Source organism: Plecotus auritus (genome assembly GCF_963455305.1).
Source record: "Plecotus auritus genome assembly, chromosome: 3".
In the NCBI taxonomy this organism is placed as follows: Eukaryota; Metazoa; Chordata; class Mammalia; order Chiroptera; family Vespertilionidae; genus Plecotus; species Plecotus auritus.
Genome location: NC_137772.1, coordinates 44,437,472 through 44,452,821, shown reverse-complemented (window position 1 = coordinate 44,452,821; position 15,350 = coordinate 44,437,472). Strand labels below are relative to the sequence as shown.

Sequence of the window (15,350 nt, the reverse complement as noted above, 5' to 3'; positions counted from 1 at the left end):
CAACTTATTAGTGTTGGTATCATCCAGGTAATACGTCAGAGTTCTGGACTAGCTAAAGAAAACACAAAGAAACTTCCTTTCATTGGACGAAAGTAGGAGAATGAATCAAAAATGACTAAAATTTCAGGAGTAAAATGAAGAGCATGTTAGTTTCAAAGTCAGAATCAGGGAGGTCAGGAAGAAGAGATTCATAAACCTGTGATCATTCACTTACATCTAGTATGATGTTTGATCCACAGAGATCATTTAAATTTCCAGGAAAATTATAGTAGACAAAAGCCTGCAAGTTATGATATATGATAGATTTACACTGGGATAAAAAAAATTATAAGGCTTGAGTGGAATAAAGCATTAAGTGGAAAATAGCCTAAAATCATCTGAAACCTTGTGTTTGTAAAACAGAATTGGCAAAATCAAAAGAAACCGTTACATTTCACCCCAAGTATAACTTCATTACAGATGCACCAAACAGTTGCTCATAAACAATAGTGCATTAGGTTCAAACTTTCAGATGAATGGGGCTTTGTTCCTGCCTTGGTCTAATCATGTAATCATGACACAATTTTTTAAAATTCAAAAATTGTTTAGTGGAAGGAAAATGTATGCTTTTTATGCTTTCCAACTGCCATATGTTTTCTTCTTCAAAGTACTGTTGACTGGGGGGAAAAAATAAATAACCCTTACTAATCTTTCCATTTCTCTTTTCCTGCTTCATCTCAGGGAACTTCAGAACTTCTAGAATGTCCTTTGTGGAGTGGCACCTGATGGTGCCTCATTTGCCATGAGTGTTCAGCAGTAAACACGTCTGTGTAGTCATGGCTTCATTAATGACGATATGAGCCAATGCAAAGTATTTATCAAATGATACCTAAGGTATCGAACTGAACTGCTTATATAGCCTTGAGCAAGCGCCCACCTCAATGTCTCTTCTCTCTTAATACAATACCTTAGGGTTCGGTTAAGGCACACGAAATCATCTCAGGGATGCCTGCCAGGAACACAAAAGGGTAGTGTATAGATATCAATTTCATTGTTCAGAATTCCCTATTTAAAGTCTCCAGTGGTCTGAAAACTTAGATGAAAGATCTATGGGCTACAGTAATTAACCACTGCAATAACAGATGTTATACAGGAAAACTGTGTGTGAGGGTATACGCCTGTTTTGACTTTGAATATGCACTTGGGCTAACACATTCTCCCTCGCTAATGGAAATCATGTGTAAATATTTTGTAAGGTATTAATTTTCCACAGCAGACATTGAATTGTTTTTCCTTTTAAAAACATATGCTTTGTCAAATGGGATAATGACTTCAGTTTCATGTGCAACCTGGATTTCTTTGGGATCTGCAGAGTTTTGTCTTTTCAAAGTATTCCCAGGGCAGCCACAAGCTTTGGGCTGGCTGTCTTCAAGGGTGTTTTCTCGAGCTACCCCTCTCTCTGCTCTGCCAATTATGTGCCACTTTGTCCGGGTGCTATGATTGCTTTCTTCTGAGAGGGAAATTCCTCTTTCATCAGTATGGATGCACTGTTTTCACACACTGCAAGTGCTGTGTTGCTGTGTCAGTCATCCTATTAGGGCCAGTTTCAGACGAGTAGGGCTGACGAACTGGCTGGGGATTGGCTGCCTGCATCTGGGAGGGATTTGTCGGAAGGGAGGGCTGCAGCTTACAGCAACAGAGTTTAGACTGTCTTTGCTTCATCATCTGAAGGCAAAATTTTCCAGCGAAGGCAGACGGCGCTCAGAGTACAATAAACAGGGAAGGAGAACTATTTACATGGAAATTTCTTCCTCAGGATGCCGGGGAGAAGCCTGGGCCACTGGATTCTGCCAGATGTTCCTGGGATTACTGTAAAAGGGAAGGAGAGGCAGAGCTAAACAAGGTAGGAGAATCCCCCCCCCCCCACACACACACACAACCTCTTCTTCTTCTTCTTTTTTTTTTTGAATGTTTAAAGAGTTTGCTGCAGTATGCTGCATTCCTTGTGTGTGTGGCTTCGGGAAGCCAGGGAAACTGGATTCCACTGATTCGAATGTAATACTTGCAGGGGACCCTGGAGTTTTACGTAACATTTTGATTTTGAGAAAAAGAAATGGCAAAGCTTGAATTTATGCCGCCTGTTTGGCAGTGTGGCATAAAACGTGTTTTTATTCAAAGACTAGATCCATTTATTGTTACACACACACACACACACACACACACACACACAAATGAATTCTTCGGAGCTTTCTTTTTTGTTGTTGTTATAGGAAATTTCATACTGCCATACTTAGCTCCTGAATAAATAAAGTTAACACGGATCCTATGATGTGAAAACAGACTTGTAATTAAGGGGGGGGGGGGACACTTCATATAAATAATCATTGGTTGAATGTTTAGCCCCTGAATATATTTATTTGTTAGAAATTAGGGACCCACCTAGCTCTCTAATGCCACGGCTTTCATCGGGTTTCAAAAGCACATTTTTAACAAGCTAGCAAGAGGTAGCTTTCTGACAAGTTTTGGATACTGTAGTTCAATGTTTATACTTCTTTTCCTGGCATGTCGGAGCCTTTGTTTCCAGCTTAGAAGTGGAACATTATATTCAAAAGTAAAGCTGGGTTAATAATGCTTACTGCAATTATCTGATCTTTATGCATTTTTAATGAGAACACACAGCCAGCAGAATAATTTAATGAGGGCAGCTAGCTTTTAAAGCTGTGTTTTCACTCTGCCGAACCATATCAACTTTCTTGCCGAGAAACAGCACCGAGAAATAATGGAGAAGATTTATTTATAACACGCTTGGCCCAAGACAAGGGGAGGGTATATTTGTTAAAGGATTCTTTCTGCCCTTTTCCGTTTTCCATTTCTGCCAGGCAGGAGGAAACTGTGCCTTTTTGTTAGGCCTCGGAAGCATGTGTTTACAATAAATGTGTAACATTTTTAGAATAGTTAGCAAGCACTGAAGCGAAGAAAAAAATCCGACTTGCCTGCCCACCATCACCACCGTGAGAGCTCTTCCAAAAGCGTTGCTGTCCTTTTAAAAGACAAAGGTTCAGTGGAAAGCTATTTGCTAATTGAGTAATAGGTGCATGTGGGGAGATAATAAAGTAACAAAAAAAAGGGAGGACATTCTTATAATCTTTAAATAAGATGAAGTTTCTCCAGTTTTCCTGACTGTTTTACGAGAACCCGTGGCAGCACTCATTTCACTAAGGGCAATGCCACGTAGATTCTTCTAGACCCACTGTTTTTACTTTCAAGGAGAAGTGCAGGACACTAGCCCAGAACTTCTGACGTCATCTCCCAACTATTTCTGCTGTGTGTTCTTCTATTCAGGCTGGTGGAGGGGAGTGTTTCTTTATGTCCTGGCCAGGAACATTCTAACTCTCCCTTGGCAGGTCTTGAGTTATGTCTTCATATTTTAGCCCGTCCTTTCGAAACCCTGAACCGATCTCCTGCATAAATAGGACATCTTCTCCTACCTGCCTTGGACCGGCTGGGCGAGAGCAGGTTCTCTGCAGGGTTCTGGCTGCACTGGCAAGAGGCAGCGGGTAGCGGAACGCGGCCCAACTGTCCTTTGGTGCAGCCCAGCACTGCCACAGTCCCGATGGCCCGGTTCCCGCTCCCCCCCACCCCACCCCAAGCCACTCTTCAGGACCCAGGTTATGCCACCAAGCTCACGGCTGGTTGTGATGGTGGGAATTGCTGTTTTTATTTAAAGAGCACCAGGTCGTGGTACAGAAAGGGCCAAAGAAAGGGCAGTCCAATACTGCAGGTGTTAATCCAGGGTCACAGGTGGCACCATTGGGGCAGACCTCAGGGGGTGGTTTGTTTCTAATAAGGGGCCCTTGAAGAAAGGATTTCCATTAGAACAGATTGCAGTTCTCGGAGTTCCAGGTTCTAGTTTGCATCCTCATTCGAACTGAACTGCTTAGGTCGCCTTGGGCAAGCGCCCACCTCAATGTTTCTTCTCTCTTAATACAATTGAGAAGTACTTGCTACACTTCGCCTCATAATTCTAGCATTTTGAGAGGCCTTGACTTTGTACCAACAACAAAAAAGTTGTTTGTCTCTTGGCACAATGAGCTATTTAAAGTACAAAGGGATAAAAACTATTGGTAAATGTCTTAGGGTATTACAATATATAGACATATATACAAAACCTTCCCTCTGCTTTGTGCTCATGTACATTTTCTAGGGATATTTTCCTAGACCAACAGATGAAATTTGCTAGGAAATCGGAGCTTTGCTGTTTGCATTTTCTCCGTCGATCTAATGTAATATACCAGGAGCTGTGTGCGCCCGACTATTTCAGACTTAGGCTTTGTAGTGCCTCAAAGCATTTAGTGCTATTTTTTTTTTTTGCTTTGACTTTTGCATTAAATTTGTGAAAGTAGAATGAAGAAGAGAGCAAATAAGAGGAAAGGAGAAAAACATGCTTGCAAAATATACTGGATATGCAGCTTTACTGGTTAACAGCCTGCCTTCTCTCTGCTAGTTGTAATTTGCTGTTGCTATGGTGAAAACAAATCAATATCACATGGCTACCAGCCAGTCCCGTGCTCAGGGAGCGCCACAGAAATTCAAGATCAGGTATTCAAGATCCCAAGCAAAAATTGGGAGAAGAGGATTTGGATATGGAGCTTAAGAGAATTCTTCATGGTAGACTGACGGGGCTCAATCTTGAATGCGTTTTCTCTTCTGGAAGGAAGGCATATTGATTTGTTTACATTTTTCAAAAGGACCAAATATATTATGAACAGAGAAGTGGGTTGGTAACACTGCAAGGGGTAAAGAATTCTGATTAATGGGAAGGTTGGTGTAACTGCTGGCATGTTGATTGTTGAAAACATAGTTTGGGGACCTTTCATATTCCCAGGTACAACTGTACCCGAGAGCTGGCACAGTCAGTAGCAAAATCTAGGGAAAGCTATGGGTCCAAAGTCAGGCCTGGTGGGCACGGAACCCCAGGGGCAGAGCAGAGCAGAGGAAAGGTCACCCAGCTCATTTCACAAACTCTGCGGGAGGTCCAACCGGAAGGCCCAGCAAGGAAAGCAAAGAAGTGGCTGTAAAGAGAAGGAGAGGTGTCATGTGCCCAGGCATTCTTTCTGGAATGGTTGACTGAACCTGATGGGCACAGTTGTTCCCTGCTGTGTGGAGCCCAAAACTTGGTATTTCATGCTTTGGTTTCTCTCTGAAGAATGAGGCAGGAAGACTCAGGTGGGCTTTGCAGATGACTTACAACACTGTTTTGCTGCCTTTTACTCAGCTCAGTGTGTGTGTGTTTTAATATGTGCAAACTGTTAGTTGCGACTGTGGTGATATTCATGGTAAGGAGTCCTGGGTGGTGTCATGGCTGGCCTCTGCCTCCAGTGCTCAGCATTGTTTAGCCCAGTTAGTCCCATCTCTGCTGCTGAGAGTGAAAATACCTGTGAAAGGTAAGGCCCGAGGGTTTCTTTTGTGAGCCTGAGTCACAGGGTTGATGGACGAGTTTCCAGCTGTCCTGCTCTCCTCAATATGGCAAGAACTCTTGGTAATAAAAATGGATCCACTGGTTTACCTTCATGCTCTGACAAAGAGTGCATTGTCCGGGAGATCCTCGGTCGGTATATTCTATCAATCAGTCAACAAGTGTTTATTAAACACCTCTTGGGTTGTCTGGCTTTTGCTGCTTCGTTAGAACAAGTCAATCACCCAATACCTGATTTTGTGTGTACCCTTGAGATAATTTTGGTGTTTGGAGGAAAATAAGAAAAGGACTTTTGAGTGTTAAATATCTACATGTACTTTCTTCACCTCCATTATATTTCTCAGCATAAATGCTGTTTAGATAACATAGAAAGATGTAAGACGAGCAGTAGACATATGAGAATGATATCTCCCTAAAAATCCAATATAAAAGGCTGCTGAGAGCAATCACCCAGTCTCAGCAGGCTGAGATTTAGCCCCAAAGTGACTGGGGAGCATGGGCACATCATCTAAAAAGCCGTAACCACCACTCAACAAAAGGAAATCCTAGACCCTCTCCCACACTTCTGAGCCTCGGGGTGCCTGGGAAGACCCTAATGCAATTATCTCACCCCTCCAATCTCAGTGAGGAAATCTGACTCCTGACCTTGAAGGATTAAACTTTCCACCACCCTTTCCCCCCCCCCCTTAAATGCATATAAGCCTAACCAATGGACACAGACACCAGGGGGGTGAGGACATGAGTGGAGGGGTTGGAGGGTAACGGGGGAATAAAGACACGTATGTAATACCTTAATCAATAAAGAAAAAATAATTAAAAGTAAAAAATATATATATCTATTTTCCTCTTAACTCCCCCCCCCCTTTTTTTTAACCCTAACATCAAAATTAGTATGTATTCTTTAGGTATAGGCAGGCTGCAAGGTAAGGAATCCAGTTTCGGGGAGAGCTAGGAGAAGAGACCTGATGTAACTAACAAGCTTGAAGAATCCTTTTCAGCTCTGAGTCTTGGCAGACAGATGGGCAGCTTCTACGGTTTGTGAGCATTTACAGCAAGCTGGTTGCTGTAGAAGAGCTTTGGGGGTGGCAAGCCACCTCAGAAGACAGAGGGAGGAGGCGGGAAACAAGGGAAACACCCAGGTCCCTGGTCCTAAATAGTTTGCAATCCACAATCGCTGGGGAACAAGATACTTACAAACAAGATAAGAATAGGTCAGCACACCAGCGTCTCCAGAAGGATAATTAACATATGTGTAGCTCCTTACTCTTTACAAAGGGCTTTCACAGACATTATCTCAATTAACAGTTCAAACAGACGATTAAGAAACCAGGGGCCTTACATTAGAGCCCTCTTGCCAGGGTGCGCTAGGCAAAGCTCCTGGAGGAGAGGAGTTATAAATTGGATTTTAAAACTTTTATTCATTTTTTTCCAGTGGTGAATTACCTTTAAACTTGAAGAACAGGAAAAACTTAGAAATGTCCCTGGTACATGTGTGCGTGTCACTATTTCCTGTCCCCAAATGCTTTCTTGGACAAGTCCATTTATAACTAGTACAGTAGGCAGCCTAGATGCCCAGGCAGAGCAAGGAGAGAGGTTGGTCGGCTTCACTTCCTCAGCTCTGACCGCCAAGGAGGCATCAGGGGACAAAACCTATACTGGCTTTGCACCCCATCCCAGCCACACAGTAGCAAGGTGAGTTTGGCTGTGGATGGCAGGGAGGTGTTTCTAGAATGTAAAATTCATTAATGGTTGTAAAATGGCCTGCAGGTTGGGGAAAAATCAAAGTCAACAATGGTACCAAAATTCAAAATATTCCATTTGCTCATGAGAGAATCTCATTGAGTTCTCTTAAGCCTGCTAAAGGGGTGAGGGTACAGGGGGAAATTAACATTTTAGTGGCATGCATTATAAACTAGATGCTTTACACATATAGCTCATGTAATTTGAACCTTAGATGAACCCCATGAAGTTATTGTTATCCCCACAAAGTTAATGTAGGCCAATAGGAGAAGAGAATTTGGAAAGATTCTGTAACACACCCATGATCCAACAGCTAATACTTGGCAGAACCAGGATTTAAACTCGGGTTCATTCATGCGTCTGAGTTCTAGAGTTAGGTGACACTTTGTTATCAGCTGAGCAAATAAAATTGAGAAAATAAAAATAATTCACTTGCAGGAGGAAATAAAAGCTGAAGATGGAAGTAGGAGGTCAATGACTTTAGAAATTTCAGATGTACTTTATATAGTTTACATTACAATACATAAATACCTGGTGTAATAATAACAATAATGTTTTTTATCATATACCATTTTAGTTTTATACTTGTCTCTTTTAATGGTCACAAGATTCCCTTTTGGTTCCCATCTTATAAATTAAATAAAAGTGGAATTTCAGTGAGGTTAAATGTATGTGTGAAAAATCTCACTAGCTAAAAAGCGGGAAAGTTAGTCCTCAAAACTGCCTTTAAGTAAAATGACCCTGCAGTCTGACTTGGAGTTTTCTTGTAATGGATGTTGCAGAGTGGAGTTGGAGCCCAAACCAAGCAATTTTGGGAAGACAGTAGTGTTTTTTAATTAAGATACTGGATTTTTTTTTAATCTTTAAATTTCTGGCATCCTAGATATATGCTTCAATTAATCAACTAAAAAGTGTTATAGTATATCAGCGGTTTACTACTTGTAATTTTAAATGCTCTGGGAGTTCAGGAAAGTAGAACTCTGTTTGGGCAGAATGGAGAAGCAGATAAGACTCCATGGAGGGAGAGCTACTTCCTCTACCTCTGAATGGGTCTATTTTGTCTAGAGATCAGGGTTTCCAAAATGGGATATCTATACCCCAAGTCTAGGGCAAGATCATTCTCTAGGCAATGAAAAGAAATAGTTGAACTTATATCTTATATATTATTTAACTCATCCTTTTAAAATGTCAACTTTCTTGTATGTTTGATGACATATGTAAAGTATTAGTATTGTTATACAATAATAACATTTGCAAATAAGTAACTAGCCTGATAAGATTGTTCTTGCTAAAAAGTAATTTTCTCATGGGGTGGAGGGCGTTGATCAAAAAGTTTTGGAGAGTACAGTAGTCAAAATCAGAGAAACGAAGGTCAGCTTGAGAAGGACGAATGGCATGATATGATGTAGGGGCCAATGTGGAGCTTGACTTCAGAGAATAGGGATTAAATGTTGGTCAGTAGTAGGAAATAAGGTTGAACAGAGTCAGGAAAGTCAGAATGTGGAAGACTTGGAGAGCCACGAGTTTAAATTCATTACTGGCAACATCACATCTAATGCCTTATAAGGAGTAAGATAAGACTTCTAAGATAAGGTTAGAGGTTAGATTTGTAACAAGAGATACCACTAGCCAGAAACCTTTTGAAATATTCCAGGCATGATGTGGGAAAGAGTTGGATTCAAATGGTTGTATGAGGATGGAGGAGAAATGGCAAATCTGTCCTGAAGGAAAAATAATAGAAGCTAGTAAGAGCTTAGAAGAGTCTAAACAAGATTGGAGTTTAAAGCAGGAGAAATATTGACCAAAAAAAATGGGAGGTAGATAGAAAAGGGGACCAATCAGAGGAAAGGGGATCAGGGAAGGGAGGGTGAAGATGAGTTCTGAGTTCTGGTAATGGTGTTTTTACCTAATGATATAGTCATCCAAGTGGGATAGCCCATAGACACTTGACAATGTGGGAATGGAGAACAGCTTACACCAGGCTGCAAATGTAAACTGAGACACATCTGTGTTGAAGTCATTGTTGAAGACAGGGACCTCACTACCTCCCATTGGAAGATAGCATAAAAGGAGACAGGCTGATAACCAAGGATGAGCCTTGGGGAAGACTGCTGGGGCCTAGAAGAGAATATGAGCTAGCAAAGGATCAGAGAAACAAATACCCACACAAGAGCCAAACTGTCAATCAAAAAGTTAGCAACCAAGACTGTTAAGTACCATATATTGGTTAGAGACACAGAATGTTAGCTGGATAAGGAGAACTTGGTAACTGTATCTTTCTTATATATACTGGAAGTTGACATTTTACATAGTAAATCTTCACTAATAACCAAAAGAACGCATTTAAAAACAATGGTTATCAAGACTTCTGCAACTGTACTTCAAAATATAAAATTTGGGGGTGTAATTGGTGAGGGCATGATTTCAGAGTGACTGGAGACATAACTGGACACTAGTCATCCTATTCTCAAAGACCTAAGGCTTCATTTATTCCTGAACCTCATACGTCTCAGTTGAACCTGGCCATAAGGACTGCTCTGAAGAAAATGAGAAAGTCCTCAGTGTGCACATGGTTGAAGACCTCATACCAGATACTGGGACTAAACCAGAGCAGCACTTCTCAGACTCCGGTGCACAGCAAATCACCTGGGGATCTAATCAAAAATGTCGATTCTGAGTCAGTAGATCTGGAGTGGAGCCAAGATTCTGCATTTCGAACAAGCTCCCCGATGATGGAGGTGCTGCTCATCCAGAGGCTAGAACACAATGGTGGCTCTGCTAGTATAAATGTAGATGGCGGCAGCCCACTGAGTTTGAGATGGTTTCAAAGGAGTGCTCTGTAGGGCTGGGGGCCAGGACCTACCTCCTCAACACCGGAGGCCTTTTCAAGCTGCTCAGGCTGGGAGTGGAGCTAAGCTTGACGTCACTGGTCCCAGGAGCCTTGCAACAAAGCTTCTGTAGTCTAGGGCGTGAAGGGAGGGACTTAGCAATTTTAAGCAGTCTGTGGCTGCAGACAGCCAGTCTCTCTCCATGCCTGTGATGGCGGTCTTCTCTGTGGACACATACTCTCAACCAATTGCTCAGGAGAGTTGCTTACTGCCTCCAGAGAAAGCTAGTGTGTTTCTTTACATGTCTGTCCCAGAGATCTCCCCGCATCCCCATGAAATACATATGTTCAACATCAGCTTTAGATTTTTTTTTCTCTAGACAGTGGTCAGAACTGGAGCCTGCAAGTCTGACACGCCTACTTCAGTCCACCCCACCTACTTCAGTCTACTCTACCCCCTCCATGGATGAGTTCAGGGAACTCAAACAAACTCATGTTTCCCTAAAGATATAGACACTACAATTCCCCCCTCATTCTCTCCAAAGAATATGAAGAGTAGGAGCGGGTATTGTATGTAATTAAGTTGCATTAGTGTAGAAATTCTGGTTTTAAAGTCTTGCAATGTAAAGAAAATGAGAAGTCTTACCTCTTGTTTTGTGTCCACCTGTCTTCACTCCTCTGGAGTGCTTCATTTTCCTCTCTGTCTCCCATGAAGCCCCCTCTTCCCCAGAGCCAGGAGTCTAGCCAAACTGATTTAAAGGAAGTCTTCACTGCCCAGATGCCCGTTTAGTCCACACACAAATGGCCAATATTTTTATGCATCTTGATTTTACAAATAACTTTTTAGGAATGTAAGGGAGCAAGTGTTTATTGGGTTTATTGAATGCCTACTAGATGCCAAGCCCTCTGCTGAGAGCTTTATGTACAGCAACTGAGTTAAACCTTTTTACAAAGAAAATAAAGTCCAAGGAGGCTGAAGTTACTGGCCAAGGTCACACATGAACAAGCGACAGAGCCAGGGGTGAAACCCCAGTCGGCGGTTTCTAAGCTTCCAGACCTTTTCCAGATCTTTACTTGGAGGTTGCAGCACCAAAGGGGTTTGCTTTAGAAAGCCTTCTCTCGCCTTTGTGCGCACTGTTAGCAGAATTCACTAAATAGTTAAATAGAACACAAAAAAGTAATTACTGGAATATAGTACAGGCATGAGTCCAGTTTTAACTAGGAGTCCTACTCACAACAGGACTTGGTAAATAGCCAGGCATGGCTAGAGCATCATCGCCATTATGACTGGTTGGCCTCCTCCTTACTCTTGAATCCCCTTCCTGTGTGCGCGATAGAAGAAGCTTACAGACCTTGGTATCTTATGGATACCTTAGAGAGATAGCTTATGCAGAAGCTCATTTTCAAGGACGAGTCCTGCACAAGAGTGAGATGGGTTGTGTTGCTGTGGCTCCGCTACCCTCTATGAGAATTCTTAGGAATCCCTTGTCTTCTCCACCAACTTTCCTCCTCAGCTGCAGGGCTGTGTTCTCTCCCCTGGGTCACCCATTCTCACAAGGGCATGTGGTCATTCCCTCATCTGCGCCTATGTCTATGGAGACCCTCTCTCTGCAGCCTCTCTTTCCCTCACTCTGCTGGCTCCTGCACCAACGCAGGGTCTCCACCCCCAGGTTCTGTTCTCTAGGCCAAGGCTGTACCTGGCATCCCTACTAAATGGCACACATAGATACCAGGCGTTTCTGGGTTCTATTCACACCTGCCTCTTAACTGATAGAAAGGATTATTTATTTGCCCCCTTAGGAAGCCCATCATTTGAACCCTAAAGTATCAGCTTCCTGGCAGCCACCACAAAGACCATCCCCTCAGGAAACAAAACAAGCCCTATCTCTAGAGTTTCCCTGTTTCTTTTCTTTAAAGTTCCCTGTTGCAGCCAGGCTGCAATTAAGAGGCAGGATCAAAGGGACTGCCTGCCTCTGGGGCTGCTGGGACCTGCAGAGAGGCAGGTCTCTTTAACTCTTTCCTTCCCGGGACCTGCTGCGCCCAGGGCGTCTTTGTTCCTCTGGGTACTCAGTGTCAGATCCTGGTGAGCTGTGGGGCACACAGCAGAGCCAGCAGAGGAACTTTTCACACCACAGGGGATTCTGATAGCCTCTCCCTTTTGAGATCTCGCAACCAACAAAATCCACAAATACAACACTGTGGTGAAGACAAGAGGGAAGGAGGGCAGGGCTGGGTGGATGTGGGCAAAGGGGGAAATGGGGACATCTGTAATAGTGTCAACAATAAAAATAAAAAAACACCCACAAACATAAGATGAAAATCAAAAGGGAATCCCAAGTTGGAAGGAGTGGAGCACTTGTCTAGCACCGTGGTCGGCAAACTGCGGCTCGCGAGCCACATGCAGCTCTTTGGCCCCTTAAGTGTGGCTCTTCCACAAAATACCACGGCCTGGGCGAGTCTATTTTGAAGAAGTGGTGTTAGAAGAAGTTTAAGTTTAAAAAATTTGGCTTTCAAAAGAAATTTCAATCGTTGTACTGTTGATATTTGGCTCTGTTGACTGAGTTTGCCGACCACTGTTCTAGCACAATTCATATTTACCCTCTACCGTAGCCTTGACAAGCAATTTCTTTTCTTTTTTAAAAATATAGTTTTATTGATTTCAGAGAGGAAGGGAAAGGGAGAGAGAGATAGAAACATCAATGATGAGAGAGAATCATTGATTGGCTGCCTTCTGCACACCCCATACTGGGGATCGAGCCTGCAACCCAGGCATGTACCCTGACCAGGAATCGAACCGTGACCTCCTGGTTCATAGGTCAACATTCAGGCTGGGCGACAAGCGGTTTCTAATTGCCACTTGACCACCTCTATTGACTGGACAATCACTAACCACAACACTTATAAACATAACATTTTGTTATAAAATTTTTTCTTGTGTTGAAATGAAATGTGAGTCCCCATGACCTGCACTCCTCAGCCCTTGTTCATGCCTGTGAAGTGACTCTAAGCAAGTCTAACGCCTCTCCAGCATGTGAACTCCTCACCTATCTAATGACCCCAACGAAGCCTCTTCTGATAGGAGCAGCTGGCACCTTCCTTATTCAGGATATAGTGCTTCTATTAAGCAACCTAAGACACTAAGTGTTTCTGGCAGTGTTGTCACATTGTTGACCCATATCACTATTATACTTGTGCCTTGAACTAGCTGTATGAGAGAAAGGAGTGGGATCTTCATTTTCCCTCAGCTCTGAGCACAGTGTGTGTGTGGGGGGGTAGGGGTGGGGTTGGGGGGGGCAGGGGAAAGCTGATTGATGGTGGTAAGGAGGGGAGACAGACAGACAACTGTATAGGATGCTTTAAAATTGTCTTCACTCCCAACAATAGGCTTGAGGCACCTCTGGAATCTTTGGCAAGATGCTGGGCAATGACTTGCAAAGCTACCCATAGGCTGATTGATAGATATATACATACAACATATGCATGCGCGCACACACACACACACACACACACACACACACACACACAGATACTTATAGATTAATACAGATGGATTTAGATGTAGATATAGATGGTTATAGATATAGATTAATATTTATATATACAGATAAAGATAGAAATTTAGACATAGATCTACACAGATAGGTAAGTATAGATATAGATTAGAATGTATACAGATATAGATAGGTAGGTAGATAGATAAATGATAGATAAGTTGATAATCTTCACACAATTAGAATACCACACTAAAACAATTTTGAGACGTAAATGACATGTTTTTGATTTTCGGCTCAACAAATGGTGATATTTCAGTGGCGGCTCTGAGTCCTCCTGAGTTTCTCTGTGGCTCCCAGCACAGTCCTCAACGGCTTAGAGCACACTCCGCCGTCAGGAGGTGCCAAGGCCACCGAAGGAACTAATTAATCCCAGCTCTGGTCAACAGCAGGCTGCACTAACCTGCCCTCCTTCCTCAGAGAGGAACAAACCAGGAAGGATTTCTCCCTGGGCTCCTCCCAGGCCTACTCAGGGACAACCTGAGCAAACAAAGGAAGGGCGCGGGAGGGCTGGTAAACCATTTCCCGACCAGCTGGCCAGGTTTTCATCTCCAGAAAGCCGCAGAAAGCCTATTCTAAGGCTTGCAAACCTGAGCTGAGACAAGCCCTCGAGTTTTCCTTAGGAAAATTCCCAGGTGGATATTTAACCCAAAGATCCCCAAGCCCCGACTGTATCACAAACTCTGCCTCCCCCCTCCTCCCTTACCTACTAGTTTTACTAATGTCCCATCAACCCCAGCCAGCATTCCTTGACATGCTGAAAATTTGCTTTTCTAATTAAAATACACATTTTCTAGCCGACCACTAGGAAGCATGCATTTTTTTTTCTTGCTCGGGGTAAAATTTATGTTATATAACCCAGACCACACTAAGTAATTGATCAGAAAAAGGAACTGAGAGGAATGATAACTTTTGGAAGCACTGATGGCCAATAGCCCAAGATGTGAAGTTGGAGAACGTTGCGGTCTAAAACACTGTGGGCACGCGAGTTAATGTGAGTCCCTTTATCCAGATACAAGTTGTGTCTGGAGTTCATTGTTCTGCATCTGTGAATTTTTATTTGATGTTCTGATCTCTTTCTTCCAGCTTGATAATTAGTGTAGAAAGTCACAGAGAAGCAACAAGGCCCGTGTGCTTTGTCAGGTCAGCAGCACGAGTCCCTCTCAACTGCACGTAGAGCTTCAGTGCCGTTGTGTTTTAGTCCTGTCCCTCAGCAGTTCCCCCTGGGCCCCCCGAAGCTGCTGAGGCAGTAGGGGCCGCGGCTTGGGAGTTAGTTTCCAGTTACAGTTTGGCAGAACCCAGCAAATCCTGGAGTTAGGTTTGTGACACTCTCCATCTTGCTCACTGCTTAAAAACAGGGGGGAAAAAATCAAAACCATATGTTCAATACAATATCAGGCTTCTATGAATGCTGTGCTATTAAAGAATAACCACCAACCTATCCATATGTTTGAAGGCTCAGGGAATCGGAGCCGACCTGCTGTGGTCGAAGCTGAGGCAGGTAGAGAAGGCGGTTCTGTTCACTCCCCTTCTCAAAATGGCATGTGCTGGCCTCCTGCCAGCGCCTAATGGGGGAAGCAGAACGAGGCTGCATTTACTGACTTATTTCCCTCCTTCACATCTTCCTTCTTCCCTGCACATTTTCAGGATTGGAAATTAGAAACACTTTTCTCCTACACACAAAATTACTCCCTCACACACACTTTTTTCCTTCTTCTTTGAAAAGGCAATTGCTGCCAGAGAAGGCTTCTCGAAGAACACGTGCTTTCCTGGGCAG

At 43.1% G+C, this 15,350-nt stretch overlaps 1 protein-coding gene across 8 annotated transcripts in view; it reads left to right on the top strand.

The window, feature by feature from the left end:
• Window positions 1-1,645: 1,645 nt before the first annotated feature.
• MBNL2 (muscleblind like splicing regulator 2) overlaps window positions 1,646-15,350 on the top strand; it is a 162,981-nt gene continuing 149,276 nt past the window's right edge. For all 8 annotated transcript variants that reach the window (XM_080661702.1, XM_080661703.1, XM_080661699.1 and 5 more), the window contains exon 1: window positions 1,646-1,882. The gene's annotated coding sequence lies outside the window, so the exon portion shown is untranslated. The remainder of the gene's footprint in view (window positions 1,883-15,350) is intronic.